Consider the following 13,632-nt stretch of genomic DNA (forward strand, 5'->3'; position numbering starts at 1 on the left):
AATTTCAACTCGTTTGGACATTTGAGCAGCTCTCTGCCAAAAAGACAAAATCGGGGTCTGTAAAAAAGTTCATTGTTCACGAACTGTTTTGACCCAATTTATCTTTTTTGCCGAGAGATTCTGAGACATCCAAATGATTTGAAATTTGGAGCGGACGTCACGCATCAAATTATCTACTACACAAAAATATTGGACTTTTTTTTAAAAAATCTAGTATTTGTTTTGAATTTTTTTCTGAGCAGGTGCATCTGAGCCCGGGCTCAGATGCGGATTTTCGAACACCTAGCTACTTTACTATCAAATTAATACTACTATTATTCTAGAAACCATATACATTCACTAATTATTTGTTTCACGGTCTGTTTTACATATGTTAATGTTGAATATGGTACGTTAGATGTTTTAGTGCTCACGCTGCATATATGTGGCCTGGTCTATATATTTAGCTACTTAAATCAGAGGATAAAAAGAAGAGCCAGCTATCCAACGGTCAGTGCGAATTACAATACAGTATGAAGAGTACTTGATATTTAATCGCCCACAGTAAGGTAGAGGAAACTCATCTAGGGTCGTCGTTTCGTTTTATTTCCACATGGGCCTCCATTAAAGATGAACAGATCAAATAGTGACTTCCCCGATGAATCTTTTTGCAATTGTTTGTTCACACATTTACTCCAACACAACATGTGACCACCACCTCTTCTGCGGGGTCAAGCAATAAATCCAACATGGGAATGCATGATTGTGACAAGCTTCAAGAAGTAGCAAACAAGATCATGATTTTTTTTCAAAGGCTCTATCATTTTTTAGGTCAAGATTTCAAACACAATTTGCTCGGATCTTTGAAAGAAAATACAGCTTGGCTGGAGTGCGTGTAGGAGTTTCAGCTTCCTGGTCTGAGCATTGTTTGGAGATCAACCAAGGCTAGAAGTCCCATAGGGACCGCAATGGCTTATTATTGCATCTCCAAATTATTGAATTCATAGTCCAGACAGTTGCTCCAAAAGTCCGAAATAATGGAAAGGGGCGAGCAATATATTTCAACACAACTGTTACATTTATCCTCTCCCACCTGTCCGGCGAACACAAAGGAAATGCCACGTGCAATAGTCAGTACAGGTTAGTTCAAAACATTAACTAAAGATAGATAAATAGCATGTTCACCAAAACACCTAGGAGAAGGCCAATTTGGCTCCCGGGCTGAGCTGCACCCTCTCCGATGAAAAAAATTCAAAAAAAATCCAAATTTTTTTGTGGTAGATAATTTGATGCGTGAGGTTTGCTGCAAATTTCAACTCGTTTGGACAGTTGAGCAGCTCTCTACAAAAAAGACAAAATCGGGGTCTGTAAAAAAGTTCATTGTTCACGAACTGTTTTGACCCAATTTGTCTTTTTTGCTGAGAGCTTCTGAGACATCCAAATGAGTTGAAATTTGGAGCGGACGTCACGCATCAAATTATCTACTACACAAAAAAATTCGATTTTTTAATAAAATTCTAGTATTTGTTTTGAATTTTTTTCTGAGCAGGTGCATCTGAGCCCGGGCTCAGATGCGGATTTTCGAACACCTAGCTACTTTACTATCAAATTAATACTACTATTATTCTAGAAACCATATGCATTCACTAATTATTTGTTTCACGGTCTGTTTTACATATGTTAATGTTGAATATGGTACGTTAGATGTTTTAGTGCTCACGCTGCATATATGTGGCCTGGTCTATATATTTAGCTACTTAAATCAGAGGATAAAAAGAAGAGCCAGGTATCCAACAGTCAGTGCGAATTACAATACAGAATGAAGAGCACTTGATATTTAATCGCCCACAGTAAGGTAGAGGAAACTCCTCTAGGGTCGTCGTTTGGTTTTATTTCCACATGGGCCTCCATTAAAGGTGAACAGATCAAATAGTGACTTCCCCGATGCATCTTTTTCCAATTGTTTGTTCACACATTTATTTTTCCCACATAACATGTGACCACCACCTCTTCTGTGGGGTCAAGAAATAAATCCAACATGGGAATGCATGATTGAGTTTGCTTCAAGAAGACGTAACAAAGAAAAATCAAAGGGTCGATAATTTTTAGGTCGGGGTTTGAAACACATTTTGCATGGATCTTCAGAAGAAAGTTCAGCTCGGCTGGAGTGCGTGTTTGGAGTTTTATCTTCCTAGTCTGAGCATTGTTTGGCAGCCGACCCAGCCTAAAAGTACCATAAAGACTGTGATGGCTTAGTATTGCATGTCCATATTATTGAATTCATGCTCCAACCTGTTGCTCCAAAAGTTCAAACTTTTGAAGAGAAGGGGATGATATATTTCAACACAAATTTTACATTAGTCCTTTCCCACCCGTCCGGCGAGAGCAAAGGGAATGCCGCGTGTAATACCAATACGTGCTAGTAAAGAAAAGTAACTAGGGATAGATTAGTAGCATGTTCACAATAACACCCAGCTCCTTTAATTACTATGAAATCAATACTATTCTAGAAACCCTATGCATTCAACATTTATTGGAAGGTCTGTTTGACATAAGGTAATGTATTGAGTATAGTACAGTCAGGGGCGGAGCTACAGGGTGGACAGGGTGGGCCGCGGCCCACCCTGGGATTTTGGACCAGGCTGTACTTCTAGGTATTAGAGATGGGCCAGAGAAAAATAAAAGCCCAATATGACCCATATCTGGCTAGCCCAAGAAGAAACAAACGCACGCAGCTGTTCGGGCCACTGCTCGTCCAGACATAGCTCGCTCCCTCGTTTCCTATTCTTCTGTCGTCACGCCACCGCTGACCTCGTCGAACGTCGTCCCCGCCTACCTCACCGTCCTAGGAGCGAGGAGATGATTTCTTCTCCGTCTGCCCCGCCCGACGCACAGAGCCTCCGCGCGTCCGCGGCTCCCACCGTCCTGCGTGGCTGTGCCCCAGCCCATGTGCGGCAAGCCAGTAACCGGCAATGCCCACTGTGTGGCGGGCGGTGGCTGGTACCCCTGCAAGCCAGCGCCAGCAGCCCAATCCGCACTTTCGCAGTCTGCTATTTTTCGATCTGAGGTACTAGCGTACTGCCCATTCCCAATTTTGATTGATGGCTTGTTAATTGATATCCATTCCAGTGAAGTACATATGTAGATGAACTGATGAACACATTCCAGTGCAGACACTTTGCCTCTTTTTTTATGCAAAACTGAGACTTCATTCAGAATTCTATTATGTTTGTAAGGCCATATTGATCAATTTATATGTAGTAAATAGTTATATAGTTCACATGTCATATTTGTTGTAAAAAATAATTTGGACCACCCTGGTTTCAAATCCTAGCTCCGCCACTGAGTACAGTAGATGTTTTAGTGCTCACATGCATATATGTGGCCTGGTCTATATTTAGCTACTTACTACCTCCTGCAAAAGCACTCAATTAATGTGCCCGTTTTCTTCACAAAATTATGTTTCCAATGCATTATATGCAATCACTAGTAGAAAAAGGCCCATTTGTCCCGGTTCATAAGGCCATTTGTCCCGGTTTCTAAACCGGGACTAAAGGGTCGGTACTAAAGCCCAGTACCTTTAGTCCCGGTTCTTATACAAATCGGGACAGATGGGGCTCCACGTGACCGCTGCGGCTTGCTCCAGGCAGGAGGGCCTTTTGTCCCGGTTGGTAGCACCAACCGGGACTAAAAGGCATCCACGCGTCAGCAGTTCAGGGGCTGAGATTTTTGTTTTTTCAAGGGGGGGGGGGGGGGGGTCGGCGGTTTTGGGGGTTTTAGAGGGTTACTTTAGGGGTTTCATATATTGTGTTAGCTAGCTAATAGAGAGAAGTGTCCTCTCTTATCTTCGTGCTTGGTCGACGCTACGTACTATACGGACAGAGAGGACTCGACACGCTAGCTAGTAAGCAAATGAAGGAGACCATTAAGTACACAAGATCGTCATGAACATATACAAAGAGAAGTGATTGACCTCTCTTTCTCCGAGAGATTGGTCGAACAACAAGTTTTCGTATATTTATCCGACGCTACTAGCTACATATATACAATATAAGATCTCTTACAATCCCCCTAACATCTGATGTCAAGTTCCACATGGTATTCTCCGTCTTTATCTATGACGTGGTTAAGAAAGAATCCCGCCAATTCCTCTTGAATTGCTTTTATGCGATCTTGTGGTAGGAGTTCATCCCGCAGCTGCCAAAGCTAATTTGAAGAAGGGGGTCAATATATATATATGAATGAAACTCAACACAAATGATGGTAATAAAATAAAATTGTGAATATTATGGTTTACGCACTTCATAATCTTCTTTAGAGTAGCCCCGCGGTGAAGACGGGGACGGGACGTGACGGACCACTAAACCTAGACAAATCTCGGGGAAAATGGAGCTTGGAGGTCAAGCTTCGAGAGGAGAGAGGTTAACTAGTGTCGCTCGGGCATTTCATCGAACACCTCATGTGCATAGAAGGTGAGCTAGAGCACCACAAAGCTCTCCCCTCGCCTGCCAGAAAAAACAGAGCAGTGTGGAGTGCTCTGCTGCAGCGATGGGGTATACTGTCCCGGTTCCAGCCACGAACTGGGACCAATGGCTATGGGCCAGGAGCGAGGACCATTGGTCCCGGTTCGTGCCTGGAACCGGGACAAATGGGTCCAGATGAACCAGGACAAATGCCCCACGAGGCCCGGCCCGCCCCCTGGGCGCAAGAACCGGGACGTACCCCCTCATGGGTCCCGGTTCGTAACTGAACCGGGACTAATGGGCTGGCCAGGACTGAACCAAAGCCCTATTTTCTACTAGTGAATGCATGCATGAATAAAGTACATGCATTGGTCAACTTTCTCTTAATCCTCACATGCAATGATTTAATGCACCTTGAAAACTGAACATGTGATGGGAAACAAATAAATTGAAACTTATAAAACGAGAAATCTAAAATTTTGAGATAAGCCCTATAAACCGGATAAGAGGAAGTATAAATCATAGGATAGAAAGAAGAGCAAGTTATCACGTGGTCAGTGTGGTCAACAAAACAGAATGGAGAGTATTAGACATTTAATTGCCTACAATAAGGTAGTGGAAACTCATCTGTGGTCGTCGATTGGTTTTATTTCCACATCGGCCTCAATTAATAAAGGTGAACATAACAAATAGCGACCTCTTATTTTTCCACCGCATTTATTTCTCCCACACAACATGTGACCACCACCTCTTTTGTGAGGTCAAGAAATAAATTCAACATGGGAATGCATGATTGAGGTTAGCTTCAAGAAGTCGCAAACAAAGATCGTGAAGTCCATCTTTTCAAAGGATCAATCATTTTTTAGGTTAGGATTTGAAACCCATTTTGCTCGGGTCTTTGGAAGTAAACGTAGCTTGGCTGGAGTGTGTGTAGGAGTTTCAGCTTCCTGGTCTGAGTATTGTTTGGCGATCGACCCATGCTAGAATTCCCATACGTACCGTGGTGGCTTAGTATTGCATCATCGAAGTATTGAATTCATACTCCAGCCAGTTACTTCAAAAGGCTGAATTGATGGAAAAAGGCGGGCAATATATTTCAACGCAAATCTTACATTGGTCCTCTCCCACCCGTCCAGTGAGAGCAGAGGGAATGCCGCTTGTAATACCCTTACGTGTTAGTTATAAAAAGTAACTAAAGATTATGTTCACATTAACACCTAGCTACTTTACTTTGAAATATGATATACCTTGGAGATTTATCGTCATTATCCTATTTATCCAACACGTAATATAAAAGCGTTTTTAACACTAGTGTAGTGTCAAAAACGTTTTTATATTATGGGACGGAGGGAGTAACATTTAGTGAAGAAACTACCTTTGATTCCTGAAAATAGTACCATGTATCATTGGTTCTTCAGCCCTCGAGCTAGCTGGGAAATTAGTGGCATGTGGCACTGGATGATGCTGAATGATTAGAAGATTCAGATGCTGCCATTGGAGAGCATTGCTCAGCTAAGTTACCTATCGAAGTTAATTTATTGCTGCCCTGCGTCTACTCCTGTGGAAGAATCAGGAGTCCAAATGTGTCCGACTCTCGAAATTATAACTTAACTTGAGTTATTTATCATATATAGCTGCATCGATCTGAATAATCTAGTTGCTCATTGTAGATATCGAAACCTGTATCTATCTAATTCTAAAGAATGTTTGTATTTTTTTTCCCAGGTATCTGTTATGACGTCCAAATTAATCGCACTGGTATATTGCAACAGTAAGGGGAAAGCCCTTTCCTGTACAAATCAAGTTCAGAGAAGTTTATACCTGCTAGTAGGCGAGTACACAAAGCCACATGCAAGCCTTGCCTGCTAAGGGCATCTCCAGCCGTTGGCCCCCCAGGGGGCGTCTAAAAGCGCCGCCTGGGGGTGAGCCGGCGCAAAAAATGGCCCTGGGGCCGTTGGCCCCCCAGGGGGCGTCTAAAAGTGCCGCCTGGGGGTGAGCCGGCGCAAAAAATGGCTCTGGGGGTGAGTCGGTCCCCAGCCGTCGGCCCCCAAGGCCGCCCCAGGCGCGTATTGAAAAACAAAAAAAAAGAAAGTTTGGTGAAGTTATGATAAAACTAGTTAAATTTCGGCCAAACATGGCAAATTTCGGCGAAATTCGTCGAAACATTACATTAAACTAATCTAGAAAAAAGAAAGGGGGAAGTCGTCGCCGCCGTCGCCGCCATCGTCGTCGTCGGCCTTCTCCTCCTTGACGCGGGCGCCCCTGCTGGACCCCTGCCCGACGTCGCCATGGCGAACAGGCGGCGGCGCGTAGCCGTCGTCGTCGCTGTCGCACAAGACGACGACCCCGCCTTCCTCGCGGCCGCGTCGGCGCTCCTCGAAGCGGCGTAGGGCGGCGCGCTGGCGCTCCTTCTCCTTCTTGCGGCGCGCCTTCTCCATCGCAATGGAGTCCTGGCGCGCCCATTCGAGGGCGGCGTCGTCGTCGTCAGCGAACTCGGCCTTCACCGGCGCCAGACCCGGCTCCGTCTTCACCGGCGCCATACCCGGCTCCGTATTCACCGGCGCCAGCCCCGGCTCCGTCTTCGGCTTGACGAAGCGCGGAGGAGCCGACGAGGGGGCGCGCCGGCCGCCCTCGTTGATGACGATGCCGGCGCTGCGATTGCGCCGGCCGAGCGGCGTCTCCGCCGCGGGCTCGGCCTTGACGCCGAGCAGCGCCGGAGAGCCGGAGGAGTGGGAAGAAGAACGGGACGACGAGGAGGAAGAAGAGGATGTGCCGAACCTTCTTGGAGCCCATGGCCCGGCGCGTGGGTGCTGCGCCGGGGCGGCCACCCTCGCCGGGGGGTACACCAATGGCGAGTCGTTGCCGCCCTCGAGGTACGTGAGCACGCCCTCGAGTGTGCGGCCGGGGACGCCCCACCAGAGGTAGCGTCCCTCGCTGTTCTGCCGGCTGCCGACCACCGGCGCGCCGTTGGTGGACGCCAAGCGCTGCTGTTGGTGGCGCTCGAAATACGCCGCCCAGGCCGCGTGGTTGTCGGCGGCGTACTGGGGGAGGGAGAGCTCGGCGTCGGTGAGGGACGCGCGCATGATGTCGACCTCCTCGGCGAAGTACCTCGGGTCCGCCGCGGCGTCGGGCAATGGGGGAATGGGCACTCCCCCGGCGCTGAGTCTCCACCCCGTCGGCCCGGCGCGCATGTCCGGCGGCGCCGGGATGTTCGCCTGGAACAAGAGCCACGACTCCTGTTTGCGCAGCGAACGGCGGCCGAAGCCATTGGCCGCCGCCGTATCTCCGGGGAAGCGCTCTGCCATGGCGAAGGTTGGGCTGGGCGGGCTCGGAAGAGGTAGAGGGAGGGGCTGGGCGGCGGCGCTCGGGGAGAGAGGAAGGGCTGGACGGCGGCGAGGGGCGGGGCTGGTGTGGGCGCAGGTGAGCGGAGGCCGCCGGCTTTTATAGCCGGGCCGCGCCGTGTGTACGCGTGCGAGGGAGTGGAGGCGTCGGCGCGCCGTCCCGTGAACGCGCCGCCCGTGAGGAATCAATGGCAAGGCTGACCGGCGGCAGCCTTGCCATTGATTCCCAGCGGGAACCGAGGCCGTTGGGGGAATACGAGGCGCCGAGTCGCTGACGCGGCTGGCCCGCGTCTTTTTCGCGCCAAAACAGCTCGCCCCGGCGCCCCCGGGCGCCCCCCAGCGCGCCGGGTTCGGCCTGGGTCCGCCGGCGCTGTTTTCGGCCCAAGCCGGCGAAAATCGGGCTCCTGGGGACGCGACTGAGCTGTTTTTTCGGCGCCGGCGCGAAAAAATCGCCTGGGGAGGCCTTCCTGGAGGCGCGGCTGGAGATGCCCTAAGTAGGTACTACTTTTGAACCTGCAAAACTTGTACCTATTATGTTGTAAAGATTGGACCATGCTCATCTGCAACACAACTGTCAGCCTATGCCATCTACAGTATATATGTACTGAAATGAAGGAGTTCTTATGGGAGGATGAAGCTGTGGTATAAAATACTCTGGAAAAAAATGTATATAGTAAAAGTGTGTACCGCCCAAGTTTTTTTTAATACAGTAAAGACGCAAGCACTCATATATAGGCGCATACACTCATCCATATAAACGCACACACACACCCCGAGCTGGAAGCAGTGATCAGGCTCACTGTTGTTGTTTTCGCCCTTTTTTTTCTTTTTCTTTATGGACTGTAGTGCTCGACCAGGGAAGAAACAGAGCATGCAGAAACCCCGGTACAGCAAAAGCAGAGTAGGAGCTGCTCTGCTCTGTTTCAGGCAACCAATGCATGTTTTTCTTTTTTTCTTTTCACTGATGAAGGCTGGCCACTCAACACGATGGGGACACAGTTCAACCGTGCGCATGCATCAACGCAATAACATAGTAACAAGATTTAACTACTGGCAGTACAACCGGTTTACAGTATAATGCAAGGTATATCTGTTCAAGCCAAGAACTAAAAAGGAACATAAAATTTCTGGGCAGATACAATTAGTGATACTAGCTAGAGTGTTTTTGCCTTTTTGTTCATATTAGCGAACATTTTAGCACTGCACTGTAAAAGCAAGATGAGAAAAGTCTAGGAATTTTTATGTGCTTATGATGAAGCTGTGGTACAGTTATTGATGCAATATGGAAAGCTCATCTTCTCAGGCTTCTTCAAAGCCTCAGCGTTTGTCATTAACCTGTCCAGAAAATGCCGATTTGCACTCCAAACTGAGAGACAAGAAAAAGCTTATGTAGCTCTACTACTGACAGTGGCAGTCTCAACGACAACTGTCGTCATGGGCTCGATGATCACCGGCATGATCCTTTTTTTATCTGGTGGAAACAATGATATATGTTATTACCAACGAGTAAAAAAACGCTTTTCCAGTTTATTTTGTTACTGCAACTCTTTCATGCAGTAACAAAACAAACTCTAACAACCTGCCTGTCTAAGCCTCCTGGAATACTTGATCTCCACGCATGTATCATGTCCTGGTGGTCCTGGTGCACACGCATCATGTTTAACATCCTCCCTTAATCACAACTTCGTCAAGTTGAGATTACAACTTGTTTGTAACTATCATGTGGGCCTTGGTAAACCCGTTTGCAATTTGATCTGTAAAATGTATAAAGCGAATGTCCAACTGCTTGTTAGCAACTCTTTCTCTAACAAAATGAAAATCTATTTCAATATGTTTTGTTCTAGCATGAAAGATTGGGTTAGCAGACAGGTATGTTGCTCCAAGGTTGTCACACCACAAACACGGAGTTTGAGTGCGTTTTATACCAAGTTCCTTTAGCATGGAACGAACCCAGATAATTTCAGCTATAGCATTTGCCAAAGCCTTGTACTCCGCCTCTGCGCTTGACCTCGATACAGTGGCATGTTTCCTTGCACACCATGATATCAGGTTAGGTCCAAAGAACACTTCAAACCATGTTCCTATGACTATGAGATTATGCAACTCCCGAATACCGGAGGAACACTTCGTGTTCTATCAAACGTCACAACGTAACTGGGTGATTATAAAGATGCTCTACAGGTGTATCCGATGGTGTTTGTTGAGTTGGCATAGATCAAGATTAGGATTTTTCACTCCGATTGTCGGAGAGGTATCTCTGGGCCCTCTCGGTAATGCACATCACTATAAGCCTTGCAAGCAATATAACTAATGAGTTAGTTACGGCATGATACATTACGTGACGAGTAAAGAGACTTGCCGGTAACGAGATTGAACTAGGTATTGAGATACCGGCGATCGAATCTCGGGCAAGTAACATACCGATGACAAAGGGAACAACGTATGTTGTTATGCGGTTTGGCCGATAAAGATCTTCGAGGAATATGTGGGAGCCAATATGAGCATCCAGGTTCCGCTATTGGTTATTGACCGGACACATGTCTCGGTCATGTCTACATAGTTCTCGAACCCGTAGGGTCCGCACGCTTAACGTTCGATGACGATTGATATTATGAGTTATGTGATTTGATGTAGCGAAATTTGTTCAGAGTCCCGGATGAGATCATGGACATGACGAGGAGTCTCGAAATGGTCGAGAGGTAAAGATTCATATATTGGAAGGTTGCATTCGGACATCGGAATGGTTCCGAGTGATTCGGGCATTTTTCCGGAGTACCGGGAGGTTACCGGAACCCCCCGAGGGAAATCATGGGCCTTATGGGCCATGGGAGAGTAGAGGGGACAGCCCACAAGGGAGGGGCGCGCACCCCCCGCAAGTGGAGTCCGAATTGGAAGGTGAGGGAGCGCAGCCCCCCTTTCCCTCTTCCCCTCCTCTCCTTCCTTTCCCCCCCTCCGTAAAAGGAAAGGAGAGGGGAATCCTACTAGGACTAGGGAGTCCTAGTAGGACTCCCCACATGAGGCGCGCCCCCCTTTGGCCGGCCCTCTCCTCCTCCCACCCCCTTTATATACGTGGGAAGGGGGCACCCCAAAGACACACAAGTTGATCTTTTAGCCGTGTGCGGTCCCCCCTCCACAGTTACACACCTCGGTCATATCGTCGTAGTGCTTAGGCGAAGCCCTACGCCGGTAACTTCATCATCACCGTCACCACGCCGCCGTGCTGACGAAACACTCCCTCGGCCTCAACTGGATCAAGAGTACGAGGGACGTCACCGAGCTGAACGTGTGCAGATCGCGGAGGTGCTGTACTTTCGGTACAAGGATCGGTTGGATCGAGTCACTTGAAGCTTCCGCTTTCGGTCTATGAGGGTACGTAGACAACACTCTCCCTCTCGTTGCTATGCATCACATAGATCTTGCGTGTGCGTAGGAATTTTTTTGAAATTACTGCGTTCCCCAAACAGTGGCATCCGAGCCAGGTTTATACTGCTTACCAGCATGTCATACTTTGATTCGGCGGTATTGTTGGATGAAGCGGTCCGGACCGACATTACGCGTACACTTATGCGAGACTCGTTCTACCGACGTGCTTCGCACACAGGTGGCTGGTGGGTGTCAGTTTCTCCAACTTTAGTTGAATCGTGTGTGGCTACGCCCGGTCCTTGTTGAAGGTTAAAACAACACACTTGACGAAAAATCATTGTGGTTTTGATGCGTAGGTAAGAACGGTTCTTGCTCAGCCCGTAGCAGCCACGTAAAACTTGCAACAACAATGTAGAGGACGTCTAACTTGTTTTTGCAGGGCATGTTGTGATGTGATATGGTCAAGACATGATACTAAATTTTATTGTATGAGATGATCATGTTTTGTAATGGAGTTATCGGCAACTGGCAGGAGCCATATGGTTGTCGCTTTATTGTATGCAATGCAATCGCCCTGTAATTGTTTTTTATCACTAAGCGGTAGCGATAGTCGTAGAAACAATAGTTAGTGAGAGGACAACGATGCTACGATGGAGATTAATGTGTCGTGCCGGTGACGATGGTGATCATGACAGTGCTTTGGAGATGGAGATCAAAGGCACAAGATGATAATGGCCATAACATATCACTTATATTGATTGCATGTGATGTTTATCCTTTATGCATCTTATCTTGCTTAGTTCGGCGGTAGCATTATAAGATGATCTCTCACTAAATTTCAAGGTATAAGTGTTCTCCCTGAGTATGCACCGTTGCGACAGTTCGTCGTGCCGAGAAATCACGTGATGATTGGGTGTGATAAGCTCTACATTCACATAGAACGGGTGCAAGCCAGTTTTGCACACGCAGAATACTCAGGTTAAACTTGACGAGCCTAGCATATGCAGATATGGCCTCGGAACACTGGAGACCGAAAGGTCGAGTGTGAATCATATAGAAGATATGATCAACATAGTGATGTTCACCATTGAAAACTACTCCATCTCACGTGTGATCGGACATGGTTTAGTTGATATGGATCACGTGATCACTTAGATGATTAGAGGGATGCCTATCTAAGTGGGAGTTCTTAAGTAATATGATTAATTGAACTTTAATTTATCATGAACTTAGTCCTGGTAGTATTTGCATATCTATGGTGTAGATCAATAGCTCGTGTATAGCTCCCCTGTCTTATTTTTGATATGTTCCTAAAGAATACTAAGTTGAAAGATGATAGTAGCAATGATGCGGACTTGGTCCGTGATCTGAGAATTTTCCTCATTGCTGCACAGAAGAATTATGTCTTTGATGCACCGCTAGGTGACAGACCTATTGCAGGAGCAGATGCAGACGTTATGAACGTTTTGACAAAAGCTTGGTATGATGACTACTTGATAGTTTAGTGCACCATGCTTTACGGCTTAGAACCGGGACTTCAAAAATGTTTTTGAACGCCACGGAGCATATAATATGTTCCAAGAGTTGAAATTGGTTTTTCATACTTATGCCCGTATCTAGAGGTATGAGAGCTCTGACAGTACTTTGCCTACAAGATGGAGGAGAATAGCTCAACCAGTGAGCATGGACTCAGATTGTCTGGGTACTACAATTTGTTGAATCAAGTGGGAGTTAATCTTCCAGATAAGATAGTAATTGACAAAGTTCTCTAGTCACTATCTCCAAGTTACTAGAACTTCGTGATGAACTATAATACGCAAGGGATGACGAAAGTAATTCCCTATCTCTTCGCGATGCTGAAATAGAAGAAGGTAGAAATCAAGAAAGAGCATCAAATATTGATGGTTAACAAGACCACTAGTTTCAAGAAAAGGGCAAAAGGAATAAAAGGGGAACTTCAAGAAGAACGACAAGCAAGTTGTTGCTCAAGTGAAGAAGCCCAAGTCTAGACCTAAGCCTGAGACTGAGTGCTTCTACTGCAATAGAAATGGTCACTGGAAGTGGAACTACCCTAGATACTCGGCGGATAAGAAGGATGGATAAGTGAACAAAGGTATATTTGATATACATGTTATTGATGTGTACTTAACTAGTGTTTATAGAAACCCCTCGGTATTTGATACTGGTTCAGTTGCTAAGAGTACTAACTCGAAACGGGAGTTGCAGAATGAATAGAGACTAGTTAAGGGTGAAGTGACGATGTGTGTTGGAAGTGGTTCCAAGATTGATATGATCATCATCGCACACTCACTATACTTTCGGGATTAGTGTTGAACCTAAATAAATGTTATTTAGTGTTTGCGTTGAGCATGAATATGATTTGATCATGTTTATTACAATATGGTTATTCATTTAAGTCAGAGAATAATTGTTGTTCTGTTTACATGAATAAAACCTTTGATGAAAATAGTTTGTTGGATCTCGAT

Source organism: Triticum urartu, chromosome 7A (assembly GCF_056163025.1).
Source record: "Triticum urartu cultivar PI428250 chromosome 7A, HENAU_Tu73, whole genome shotgun sequence".
Classification (NCBI taxonomy): Eukaryota; Viridiplantae; Streptophyta; class Magnoliopsida; order Poales; family Poaceae; genus Triticum; species Triticum urartu.